Here is a 13,021-nt window from a genome sequence, read left to right as displayed (position 1 = left end):
TGGAGAACCAGAGCAGCGCACGGAAATGCCATTTACCTTCCCGCCAGAGCGGTATCTATTTATCTCCTTGCACTTTGACATGCTTTTGAACTGCTAGGTTGACAGAAGCAGGGACCGAACAACGGGAGCTCACCCCATCACGGGGATTTGAACCTCCGACCTTCTGATCGGCAAGCCGCGTCCCTCCTTATCAAATACATATGTGCAAATCTCTCGCCTACCCTCCAGGTCATATCTTTTTAGGTATTGCTTAAGGCTGTAATCCTATGTACACTTACTAAGGAGTAAGCCCCGGTGAATTCAACAGGACCTCCTCCTATTCTGAGTAAACCTGGATAGGATGAGGCAGTGAGGATTTTCCTGCCAACTGAACTTTGCACACATTTTTGGTGGAATTTCAGTAGGCTTGTCTTGTGCTGGCATCAGAAAGCAGAAGTGTTAATCAGAGGCACTACTGTATTTGGGTCAGATTACAAGGGGCAGGTTTGGGAATCCCCAACTGCAGGAGGGTCCCAAATGATTCTGTAGCTGCAATTGCTTCAACATCTTCCTTAAAATTTCAAAAAAGCATTTTACAACATAGGCATGCTACTCCTGAATAAAGTTCCAGAAAATACCTTGAGGCCGGCCACATACTTAGGTCAAAGAAAAAGTGAGCTTGTGCCTTGAACACAGGGTATTTAGGAATTAACCAGTGAAGATTTCCCACCGCTACCCTCAGCAGCATGGAAAAAAGCATGATCACTGCCTGTTTATCCCTTGCAAACAAAGATAATGCAGAGGGCAGTAAACAAACTGGCAACTCTCCCACCCACTCGTCTCCTTCTCTCCACTCCCATTCTGAAATGGAAACCAAGACCTGCCAGCAAATGGGTACAGTGAGTCAGGCCTGGTGTACTTATGAATTCCAGCCAAGATAATGTATCTGAAGCATCCCTGCCAGAGCTGGCTTACCTGCCATATAGGGAGAAAGCAGCACTGGCAACCATATTTGGCTAATTGTTTTGAGTCTTCAATTCATGCTAATGCACACTGTGTACTTTTGCTTCTGGCCTGACCAGCACCCTTTGTGATCAAAGGATGACTGTGATCAGAAGGCATTCTAGCAGCCTCTGTAGCCTCCTCCTGGGACATCTTTGATGCCTGCTCAGTTTGTAAGGACTGCTAGCGAAGGTGTGCTTGCTGGAAGCACTACAAGAGCCTAGGCCAGCCTTCTCTTTGTGTTCAGTCTTCCTCTTCCTGGGTGATTACTCATAGCCAAGTAAGATTGTTTTCCATGAACATGGTCTTAACAGTGAGTCCGTAAGTGACTGTGGAAGCCAATTCTGGATCCACACATCCTTCCACAGCGGGGACATAGGTTTTCAGGCGGGAGTTGATCATGGTGAGGGTTTGCCAAATGTGCCTTCCTCTTAGCTCATTTCTCCCTTTCATCCTGAGTTCAAGCATCTTCAAAGTCCACGACACCTTCGGTAAAGGCTGTTCTTCAACTGGAGTGCTCACAGATCAGTGTTTCCCAGGTGTCAGTGTTTATACTAGATTTTTTTTTTAGATTTGCCTTGAGAGAGTCTTTAAACCTCCTTTGTTGACCACCAGGAATTACTTTTTTCCATTTTTAAGTTTGGAATAGAGTAGTTGCTTTGGAAGACGATAATCAGACATCCAAACAACATGACCAGTCCAACAAAGTTGATGTTGAAGAATCATTGCTTCGACACTGGTGATCTTTGCTTCTTCCAGTACACTTAATGTGTATGTATAGATTTAGGAAGATGGGGAGAAAACTGGAACTGATGGACTCTGCTTCTCATTGGCTGTGACTCTACTTACTGTTTGGGCTTCCTGCCTTCCACTCCACCAGTCCCAATGGGCAGCAGCCATGAAGAAAGTTGGGATTTCCTCCCTGCCCCACGTAAGAGCTCATAGGCTTCTTACAGCTGTGCAACAGGAAAATATTCAGCAATTGTTTTTCTTAGGAAGGTAATGCCCTGATAGGTAAGCATTTCCCCCTTTACATGCTGTCTCTTAATATTATTTTATAGGTACAGAATACCTAACTACTTTCTGCCTGTTAGAAGAAGGGTCGTCTAGCAGCCTGCTTGCATAGGACTTACAACCTTTGCGTTGGCTTCTGCTGTTGTCCCTTTAATTACTGGGCTGGCCCTTCCATGAGGCAACATGCTGTAGCTGCCTCAGGTGGCAGATTTCGAGGGGTGGAAAGTGGTTAGAAATGTGTGCCCTGTGTTCTGCTCTGCAGCCCCTAAGCTTGCTTGCTGCCCAAGGGTGTGGTAGAGGACTTTGTTCAATCACCAGTTGTGGAGTAAGATTCAACTAACAGTCTAATCAGATTTTGTGCCCGGCATGGGAAATGCACCATCTTGCCCATTACCTCAGGCAGCAAAATGGCTTGGGCCACTCCTGAGGTCTTTGAGCTACAGGTAGTCATGTTGAATCCCACTGCGGATGATTTCTGCAGATCAAACATCTGTTCTTCCTTGCAAGCTAAGGTTGGTTTTCAACAGCAAGAGACAAGAACAGGCCAGACTTTATTTTCTGGCCAGCTGGCAGCCCCACAACAGATAGGTACCTGGTGAGAAGCCAGTATTTGTAAGTTGTGTTCAGTTTACTTTTTGTAAAATAAAAAAAGTGAGCAACTTCAATTAGAAAAAATAAGAATAAGAGAGTGCTGGGCTTGTTGTGGGAGACCAGGGTTTGAATTCCCACTCAGTCACGAAGCTCACTGAATGATCTTACACCAGTCACAGTCTCTCAGCCTAACCTACCTCATAGGGTTGTTGTGAAGATAAAATGGGGAGGAAGAGAACCATGTATGCCACCTTAAGCTCCCTGAAGGAAAGGTGAGGTATAAATGTAATATTAAAATAAGCAACACAAGAAAATGAAAACTTTCCTCTCTGGCTCAAGATACGATTCCAGTCAGGGATGGGTCATTTTTTGCCCTCCAAGTGTTGTTGGGAACCAACTCCTATCAGCTCCCCAGCCAGCATGGCCAATGGCCAGGGATGATGGGGATTGTAGTCCTACAACAGAAGAGTCACACATTCAATATCCCTGCATTAATGAGTCTATATAGGAGGCTTCCAATCAGCCCATTGGTTCATCAAGCCCAGAATTCTCAACACTGACTGACAGTGGCTCTGTATGGTTTCAGGCAGGAGTCTCAATCAGTCCTACCTGGAGATTCAACCTGGGACCATCTGTATGCAAACCAGGTGCTGTACCACTGAGCACTCGGATTTAGAAAAGGGGACAGTGAGAACTCTAGTTTGCAGCGTTGCTTAGCGCCAAATGGTCCTGTGCCAACAGAAACCAGGATCTGATGCTTACTTGTAACACATCTAAAAGGCTAAGCTAAACTTTAACCAAGCCCCTTGTTCTCTCCCTCCTGCCTTCAGCAGACTAGCCACAGCAGATCTCTGCTTTCAGCACCCAAGCCCTTATCAAAAGCTGCCTTCCTATTTCCTTCCCCAGTGACTAGCCAGGCCACAGTTACCTTTTGATGCCAGTCTGTTCTTGTTTGTATGCAATTAGTTCTGCTGGCTTTATTATCATGACCAGCCACAGTTTGCAAGGGGGCAGGGAGGAAACACTGAGGAGAAGGCACAAGTGTTAAAGTGCCAAGTACTTGCGTCTTTTACAACTATACAACAACCTGAAATCCTAACAGGTGCTATTTTACGTAACGGTGATGGGTTGAGTGTCCCCAGGGCTTTTTTTCCAGCCAGAACTCATTGGAACTCAGTTCTGGCACACCCCAGGTGGGTGCCATTGCCCTTCTAACAGAACAAGGGAGGTGTTTCTGGTGAGTTCCGGCACCTCTTTTTCTAGAAAAATAGCACTGAGTGTCCCCATCCTTGTGCAGCTGTTTCAAGGCACAGGGGTGTGTGTGTGTTTCTAAGTGCAATCCTAGCTTGAGTGCACTTTAATTAAATAAAGGGGTTTTAAGGAAATTGCTAAATGTTATTCTTCAAAAGCTGTTTATTCTCCTTAATTTCTGCTGGTAGCTTTGAAACTTCTTGATTCTGTACCCTAACTAGCATGAGTTCATAACAAGAGCAGATACAGTGGTACCTCGGGTTACATACGCTTCAGGTTACAGACTCCACTAACCCAGAAATATTACCTCAGGTTAAGAACTTTGCTTCAGGATGAGAACAGAAATCGTGCTCCGGTGGCGCGGCAGCAGCAGGAAGCCCCATTAGCTAAAGTGGTGTTTCAGGGTAAAACCAGTTTCAGGTTAAGAATGGACCTTTGGAATGAATTAAGTACTTAACCTGAGGTACCAGTGTAATCAGAAGCAAGTCATGCTTGATGGCAAAGGTCAGGCAGGTGGGCGTGGCTTGGCCAAAATAGCTCAGTCAGTAAGAGCATGAGGCTCTTAATCTCAGGGCTGTGAGTTCCAGCGCCACATTGGGCAAAAGATTCCTGCATTACACAGCGGTTGAATTAGAGGCCCCCAGTGGCCCCTTCCAACTCTACAATTCTATGATTCTATGAAATGGTGGCATAGAGTACAGTGGTGCCTCACAAGACGAAATTAATCCGTTCCGCGAGTCTCTTCGTCTTGCAGTTTTTGTGTCTTGTGAAGCACGGCTATTAGCGGCTTAGCGGCTATTAACGGCTTAGCGGCTTTAAGAAAAAGGAAACAAACTCGCAAGAACTCGCAAGACGAAACGTCTTGCGAAGCAAGCCCATAGGGAAATTCGTCTTGCGGAACAACTCAAAAAACGGAAAACTCTTTCGTCTTGCGCGTTTTTTGTCTTGCGAGGCATTCATCTTGCGAGGTACCACTGTATAGGGAAAGCCTTACTAAACAGTGGTGTGCAGTCATTGGGCAAGAGGGACTTAATGTTTCCCTGGTGCCTCCTTCCCAAAGCTTGTGCCCAGCTTAGGGAAGGAGGCGCAATGCTCAAGGGAACAACATCATCCTCCCCCCCCAAAAAAAAACCTCCTTTGCAAGCTAGTGCCTCTGGCCCTAACTGTTCCCCTATGAAAAATGTCACCGCACGCCACCGATACATATTGATAAATATAAATATCACACGGGTGAAGATCTAGAGACATTCATTCCGAAATGTCGCTTAAATCACACACACACCCTGCCGCCTCCATCCTGCATTTGCAACTTGACTGAAAAATGCACACTGATGAAAATCTGTGTTCTGAGTATAAAACAACTGTTCTCTTTCACTTTTTATACCGCATTAATGATGTTCACAAAAGTTTCATGATCTGTGTTAATATGCTTCATCAGAAGTAAGTCCTACCATTCAGAGGGAGTTTACTTCCTGGTAAAGCAAATGCTGCTAATAAAGATGGCTAACTTCCTTCCTTCCTTTCTTTTCTTTTCTTTTCTTTTCTTTTCTTTTCTTTTCTTTTCTTTTCTTTTCTTTTCTTTTCTTTTCTTTCTTTCTTTCTTCTTTTGTAAGGGCCCTGCCCTTTAATGACAGCATGACATGCAGAAATGTAACAGGTGAGGCATTTCCCTGTCATTGAGATGAAGTGGTGGAAGATTGTCCATGGGTTTAATTGCTGCATCTTGGGCTAGTCTTAGAGCATGGGTAGGCAAACTAAGGCCCCGGGGGCTGGATCCGGCCCAATTGCCTTCTAAATCCGGCCCACAGACAGTCCAGGAATCAGCATGTTTTTACATTAGTAGAATGTGTCCTTTCATTTAAAATGCATCTCTGGGTTATTTCTGGGGCATAGGAATTCATTCTTTTTTTCTTCTTCAAAATATAGTCCCCCCCCCCAAGGTCTGAGGGACAGTGGACCAGCCCCCTGCTGAAAAACTTTGCTGATCCCTGTCTTAGAGGCACCCAGGGTCTGGCAACTTCAGACATAGCCTGTTCCCTTTTTGGCATGTTAATTTTGACAAGCCTGAGCTCTTCCCATTCGTTTTTGATGTCTCAGCTGGCACAAGAACAAATGGGCAGGCCTTGCCTGTCATCAGCAGTCCTCTGTCTTCGATCTTCAAGAAACACCAAGAGATGTTTGAGAGTGCTGGGGAAATGCTTTAAAATGTTTGAAAAGTCTTAAAAGGATGCCTGCATGAAGACAGCCAACTATACCCCAGAAATACTCACATGTGACTGTCTCATCTCTGAATCCATTCCACAGCAGGTTGCCTCTAAGGAATGACCAGTGGAACATGAAAAAGAGGCTGCTCTCTCTTTTCATCTAAACTGGTTAACAGCCAAGCAGCTTCTGTTATCACCTAAGGATGCAAATTCTACCATGGAGCGTATCTCTGGGCAACTGTTCCCATGGAAACCTGGTCTCACATCACAAAGCCAGTTCAAAGGTCCAGACAATAGGTCTCCCGAGGAAACTATGGTTGGTATCTGCTGCTGACTACTCAAGTGTAAATTGACAACAACTGTGCTTGCTTTCATGAGGCTCCTCTGGATCAGCCTGAGAGTGGATTATTATAGCTGTACACTTGTGTAAACGAGAGACTGTTGAACTTGAGATGCTTATCTCAATGCTCCGAGCTAAGAGGTCCAGCTGTGTAACTTGATGCGTGCTCAGCCAGCCAGCCAAATAAAGGTCACCAGCGAAACTAACACCGCTTCTCCTGTTCTAATCATATATTGAGCAGTCTTGGTTGCAGGCAAACCAACCAAGCGTCAAGTTGCATCTAAGTTACTAATAAATGTAATGTAACATACTACTTTAGTGCACCACAGTTAGGCTTGGGGAAGAAATTTGGTTTACAATTTAATGTGAGCCTACATCAAAATCCAGGGTACACCTGCATCAGCTCAACCAGACATCTTCACTGCCCCTGATACAACAAAGCATGTCTCTCCCATTTCGGTCTCTACAGCCACAGCAGGCGCTGAAACTCTCCAACGGTTCGACTTCAGCCCCGAAGTTGCGCTCTTCCACTGTCTCCAGAGACAGGTGGATGTCAATCAACATTTAAACTGAAAAAAACTATCCTTCCAAAATCACATTTCTGGGCCTTTCTGCATGCAGTAAGTAAACAGTTGTATGATGTAATGTTTTTCAAAAATAATTTTTAGCTGCTTGTATGCACCTTTGGCCATATGTTGCTGCTATTGGAGACGGTGTGTGTGTGTGTGTGTGTGTGTGTGTGTGTGTGTGTGTGTGTGTTTCCTTCCCACACTAATGGTGGATTGTGCCTGAATTGAGAAAAGTTGTGTGGCTGTTGTCACATCCCTTAGGTACCTTTCTTGTTCCTCCAGCCAGCAAAGGTTTGTGTTATGAATATGCACATTTGGGTTAGCATTTTCAGAGCTTTTTTCTATTTCATTTTTCATTTAATGCCTGCTGTTCAAGAATTCTAATCTTGCGGGAGTTTAGGATATCAGAAGGGAAATTACGGTATGCGCCTGCCTGACCTATGGCAAACCTGGTTATTTGTAATGTAATTTTGCCTGCAGTTAACAACAGCTAACATGAGCAGTACTTTGACCTAATACCATCATCTCCGTCTGCTACATCTCTCCTCTGCAATGAGCTTGCAAAATGACAGCCCACATGAGTGAGAGGGAGGTTGCAAGAAACAGAAACTCCCAGAACACACCCACCAATCCTCAGCCCCTACACACAAAAAGAGAACAATGTTTGTATACATGTCACACAAATGAAAAATAGTGAGGATTCATTCCAACAAAGGTCAGTAGAAAATAAAGCAGGGGTGCTTTTTTTAGTACATTATTCTGGAACAGAAGCTGAATAATGATGACATAGTCTGGTAGCATGCCATTATTATTATTTTATTATTTTTAAAAAGACCCCAGAGACTATACCATTACGAATTTCAGTTTTGTGATGCCACAAAAATGTGTACAAAAATGGTTGCATTAGGGGAAGTGTGCATTAAAACTTCACTTACTGAAAATACCCAAAAATGTTTTTATTAGGATGAGTTAGAATTAAGATGAAGACAAATTTTGGAGAGGACTCCTTGTTAAAAACTTGCAAACTGATGAAGAAATGTGAACAACTGAAATGGGGGGGGGGGGTAGGGAATCAAGGAATGGAGAGAACTCAAAATCAAAATTTCCAGGCTACAGCATGAAGCAGTCTTCAAAAATTGCTAGTGACAAAACTTCTTAAAAAGTACTCTGCTCATGAGGTCTGGAATCATTTTTTTAAAAAAACAAACACATTGAAAGTGCCATGAACACCACCTGGAACATGTTTGTATTGTAAATGGCTCAGAAACTGTGGTTGGTCCAGACTTTAAACTGGGAGAACTGAACATTTTTACCACATTACATTTGTACTTTGCCAGCTGCCGGACTCCCAGTCTGATCCTAGGCCAAATTTAAAGTGATGGCTTGGAACCAGGGTACCTATAATAACACCTCACTGGCAGGGCCTATCCCGAGTCACAATGTGCTTTAGAGCTCAGAGGTCAATTGTCAATATTTCTCAGATGAAAATAGGTGCATCCCATTCGATAATGATAATTTTACTATTTATAACCCATACATCTTACTGGCTTACTGGCTTGCCCCAGCCACTCTGGGCAGCTTCCAACATACATAAAACACAATAAAACATTTTTTAAAAAATGTAAAAAACCAACTCTTCCCTATACAGGATTGCCTTCAGGCAGCTTGGGGGGGGGGGTCAGATAACTCCATACCCTCCAACATTTCTCCAATGAAAATAGTGACATCCTAAGGGAAAGTGGGACATTGTGGGATCAAACCAGAAACCGGGACGGCTTCTCTAAATCAGGAATGTCACTGGAAAATAGGGACAGTTTGGAGGGTATGTCAACATGATTTACTCATAGCTGCAGGAGAAAAGGTAATATGCCCCTTGTTCATCACCTTCACAGACCTGATAAAGGCCTTTGACCCTGTCAGCTGAAAAGGACTCTTCACACTGCTCAGCAGTTTAGGATGCCCACCTAAGCTCCACAAGATTATTGTGTCCTTCCATGGGAACATGCATGGCACCATCCAGTATGGTGGTTCACCCTCAGGTGCCTTCCCTATAAAGAGCAATGTGAAACAGGGCTGGGTTCTCGTCCCAATTCTCTTTAGCATATTCTTGTCCCTGTTGGTCTCCTGTGCCTTCACCTCAACTGAAGATGGTGTGGATTTCCATTCAAGGAGCAACTGGGGTCTTGTCCTGTCCAACCTGGGATGTCTCCATGCTAAGATAAAAGTATGTCAGGCTTTTATCCCATGGCAGGACAGAGTCTCAAACAAATATGTGCTCTTCCAAGTCCACATTCCCAACATGCTCCCACTTCTGTCTCAGCAAGGTCTATGCTGGCTTGATCATGTACACAGAATGGAAGATGGCAGAATCCCCAAGGACGTGCTTTATGGAGAGCTGACATCAGACACCAGGCCCATTGGCAGACTAACTCTACATTATAAAGTTGTCTGCAACATGACATGAAGCCTGGTAACATTAGACATCCCCCCTCTCCACCTGTGTAGGAGTCCCTTGCAGAAGACTGCTGTGCCAGGAGACAGACAGTCAGGCCCTGTATCCACAGCAGTGACCAGAGGAGAAATGACCACTAGGTGGAGCACAGAGAGAAGAAAAGCCATGGTGCATCTGTAACAGCAAAACTGGATGCTTTCATCTGTCCCAGCTGCAATAAAATGTGTCTCTCCCATACTGGTCTCTACAGCCACAGCAGGTGCTGTAATTCTCCAACTGTTTGACTTTACCTTAGATGGCACACTCTTCCATTGCCTCTTGAGACAGACAGATGCAAACACCTTGCCCAAACCTAAGGATGCTCTTCAGAAGTGCTGTTGCAAGTGGCCCCTGCCAAATGAAGTAAGGTAGGTAACATGTAGGGCATGTAGGGTGTGGAACCTTTTCCAACCCAAGAGACAGCTGCCCTTGTGGGCAGCCATCTGGGAGCCAGATACCAATGATGGACATAGCCAGAAGCAGAAATACACAGTATAATGGATGTGACTCTTTCCTTTGTACAGTAGGCTAAATTCCAGCCATGCAAAAGCCAGATCTTTCTACATACTTGCACCCACACAGAATCACAGAGTTGTAGAATTGCAGAGTTGGAAAGGATCCCAAGGGTCATCTGGTCCATCATTTATTTTGTTATCACCACGTTGGGCATTGCTTTCCTTTTTTAGGGGAAGACAGAGGCAAAGTAGGTGTTGAGTAGTTCCACCCAATAGCATTTCTCCATCTTCTAGACACAGAGGACCTACTACTTGCTTGTACTTCCTCTTGCTTTGAACACAGCCAAAGACACTTTTTATTACTGTATTATTATTAACCTCTCTTGCAAGCCTGAGCTCATTCTGAATTTTTGCCTGCCTGACCTTCTCCCTGCAACTGCTGACTACTTGTGTATACTTCTCCTTTGTGATTTCCCCTTTCTTCCATTTATTATATACACCTTTCTTAAATTTCAGCTCGTTTGTAAGCTCCTAATGCAGCCGAACTGGTTTCTTACTTTTCTTTCTTTCACAAGCATTTAGCAATACAAATGTTAAAAATAAGTTAATAAGAAAATAAACAGTCAAGCAAGCATATTACTAACAATAAAACAAGATATTGGTTGTTCATTTGCATGCTAACTCTCACAACCAGTTATTGTTAGGGGTGTCAGGTAAGGAGTATCCCAGACACTGAGATTTCATGTTCCAAACCTGAGACCTAGGGGCGGCTACTGATGATGTCACAGAGGCAGGCCCTAGTGATGTCATGGAGGCGGTCACTGGAGACAGAGGTTAATTGGGAGAGGGGAAAGGAGACATGGAGGGGGGACCCCCCTCCCCACCAAGTATCTATGTTACAATTTGCAGCTATAGCTCTTTTCCCCAAATTAACTGCAAGGGCTGATTTGCATTGTGAAGCAAGTCTCTGGCTTGCTCCTTTACTGCTTCATTAAATACAGAAATCTGGGAGGACCAAAGCATTGCCTTCTGAGCTGTGTTTACCAGCATACTGCTCATTCACATTTCAAGCCCAGTTTAAAATAAACCATGGTTTAATGTGACACCATTATTGGCTTCTGATTTTAGTCTGGAGTTTAGCCAAAGTGTGAGCCTGCTTCCTGTCTAATGCAGAACTCATTTCCCAGCAGATTTTAATGCATCTAAATTATTTCCCATAAAGTGCGCTGTGCTCAACCCTGCATGCGCACACACACATAGGTTAAATATACACCAGTTCTGTGTGAGAGAAAGTGACAACCCCACCAAGGTCACCCACCTGTGCAGGGACTTCATTTTGCTTTTCAAACTACTGTCCTTGGAAGATTTATAGCCAAACGCTGTAAGCAAGGGGTGGCAACCTTTTAATCTCTCAGAGCCCACATTACCTTGTGGGAAGATATATCAGCTGCATGCTGGCATTCTGTGGGGCTGAAGACAGTACTGGGCAGGGCGAGATCCAGGAGGGGGGCACCTCTCTTTTCTCACTCTTCCTGGCACCTGTCTCTTTCTGACAACACTTTCTCTTCCTCTCTCAGTCCCTCCTTGCCAAACTCTCTGCTGGGAGAAGGAAAGATTGTTTTTGCAAAAGTCTGACACGATTCCTTTCAAAGAGCTTTTGGCATGAGAGCCACCCCCGCTCTAATCACTATACTACACCACAGTCTTCCACTATTTTTTGTTTCCCCCCCTATTCTCACTGCCCTTCATCACAGCAGACTTTATCTAGGACACAATTTTAATCTGCTCAATCCCTCACAGTTAACTAGTTTTATAGCACTCTCATCTTCTAGCTTTTTTTTTATTTTACCACCTTTCTCCAGTGCCAGACTACTCTAGTTTGCAGGGTTGGCTCAATACATTTCACCCCTGTAGGCAAAATTCCCCCACCCATGCCCATGCCCCAATGATACCCACAAATCTGCCCCTCTGCCCTTGTTGGCATATACCCAAGGAAACCAGGGCAATTGGCAGGCTTCCAGCTGGCTCCAGCCCACCAGGCGGTGTGCTGGGCAAACTCTGGCCCTTGGTGCAGCATGAATCTGCAGCCCAGGCTTCAGAAGACTGAGCACACAATTCAGCAAAATAAACACTGTGCAAACAGAAGTGGCACAAGAGGCTGTGTGTGCATATTTACAAGCAGGTTTATTCGGGGTAGATTAGGACAAAAGGAAAACATGTCTGATCTCCTTCGTGTCCAAAGCAAAACAGAAAGCTATACAGTGGTACCTCAGGTTAAGTACTTAATTTGTTCTGGAGGTCCATTCTGTTATGTACTGAAGTTCTCACCCTGGGCCAGAAGGGGGATACTGTAGATAGTTTTCACTCAGGTCAACATATGCAAATAAGGGATTGAAAGTGACGTTCAGTGATTGGATAGTTACAGAAAGTGGTTACTGTTGCGTTCTAGTGGAGCTCTATATAAGCAGGCTGGCTGAACCCTTCAGTTCAGTTCAGTTCTGTTCTGACCTGTGAATAAACAAGAGCTGTTTGAAGAATCACTGTGTCGTCTGATATGTTCACCCACAACTTAACACGTTCTTAACCTGAAACTGTTCTTAACCTGAAGCACCGCTAGACGAAAGAGTTTTCCGTTTTGGAGGTGCTTCGCAAAACGAATCTCCTATGGGCTTGCTTCGCAAGACGACAATGTCTTGCGAGTTCCTGCTGGTTTTTGTTCCTCCCCCCTTTTTTCTAAGCCGCTAAGCCGCTTATCAGCTGATCTGATCAGCAGATAAGCCGCTAAAACCCGCTAAAAGCCGCTAAAAGCCGCTAATAGCGCTAATCCGCTAATCCTTCAATGGGCTTGCTTCGCAAGACGAAAAAACCGCTAGACGAAGAGAATCACAGAACGGATTCTTGCGAGGCACCACTGTACCACTGTACACAAACAGAAGTTCCCAGCATACTGAGCTGAAGTGTAGACAGACATGTGACACACAACAATCATGCCTGTTCCTTAAGGTAGAACAGAACATCCTGACAGTCCTGTCCCCCCTTCTCCCTGCTTCTGCCATTGTGCTCACACTGCTGCCAACCCTACCACAACAACTCACCTGCAGCTGCACCTGTGCTGCCGCCATGAT

The 13,021-nt window shown here is 44.7% G+C and overlaps 1 protein-coding gene across 1 annotated transcript in view; it reads right to left on the bottom strand.

Annotated features, from left to right (window-relative positions):
- XKRX (XK related X-linked) overlaps nucleotides 1–6,248 on the bottom strand; it is a 44,752-nt gene extending 38,504 nt beyond the window's left edge. Inside the window, exon 1 of the mRNA XM_081179466.1 lies at nucleotides 6,108–6,248. The gene's annotated coding sequence lies outside the window, so the exon portion shown is untranslated. The remainder of the gene's footprint in view (nucleotides 1–6,107) is intronic.
- Nucleotides 6,249–13,021: the final 6,773 nt, after the last annotated feature.

The sequence above is a fragment of the Podarcis bocagei genome (assembly GCF_964188305.1).
Source record: "Podarcis bocagei genome assembly, chromosome: Z".
Lineage (NCBI taxonomy): Eukaryota > Metazoa > Chordata > Lepidosauria > Squamata > Lacertidae > Podarcis > Podarcis bocagei.
The sequence above is the reverse complement of the archived record's forward strand: the minus strand, read 5'-3'. Positions and strand labels throughout refer to the sequence as shown.